The following is a 658-nucleotide window of genomic DNA, read 5'->3' as shown; positions in this document are numbered from 1 at the left end:
ATGCAATGTGAGGACAGCGGGTAGAAGTGCCAGATGACAGAGCTGGTGGAACCCAAGCCTGTGACAGGCACCTCAGGGCTCCATCTCCCGGGGCAACTTCAGTGAGGGAGCGGCTCAGAGGGCCTGCCCTTGACCCCTCATGATGCCACAGGTCCCTTTACAACGAAAGCACCACAGAGTGGCGACCCTTTCAGTGACGGAGGAGCACAACCTAATCCTACTACAGAAGCGCATTCCTGTGTTATGTCTGATTTGAAAACAAAAATAAAACAAACCTTGTGATGATGCCCAATTCTGTCTCCCTCAGCTTCTATAGAAGTGGAGTGATTTCTGAGGCACCTGAATGTCTCAGTCCATAGAGCACATGACTCTTGATCTTGGGGCTGTGAATTCAAGCCCCACGCTGGATGTAGAGTTTACAGAAAAAAATACAATAATTTAGAAATGACCAATTTCTGGGGTGACTGGGTGTCTCATTCAGTTTAGCATCCAACTCTGGATTTCAGCTCCTGTCACGATCTCACAGTTTGAGAGATCGAGTCCCATATCAGGCTCTGAGCCAACAGGAAGGAGTCAGCTTAGGATTCTCTCTCTCTCTCTCTCTCTCTCTTACTCTCTCTCTCTCTCAAAATAAAATAAATAATCATTAGAAAGAACT

Source organism: Panthera leo, chromosome B2, assembly GCF_018350215.1.
Source record: "Panthera leo isolate Ple1 chromosome B2, P.leo_Ple1_pat1.1, whole genome shotgun sequence".
Classification (NCBI taxonomy): domain Eukaryota; kingdom Metazoa; phylum Chordata; class Mammalia; order Carnivora; family Felidae; genus Panthera; species Panthera leo.
The sequence above is the reverse complement of the archived record's forward strand: the minus strand, read 5'-3'. Positions refer to the sequence as shown.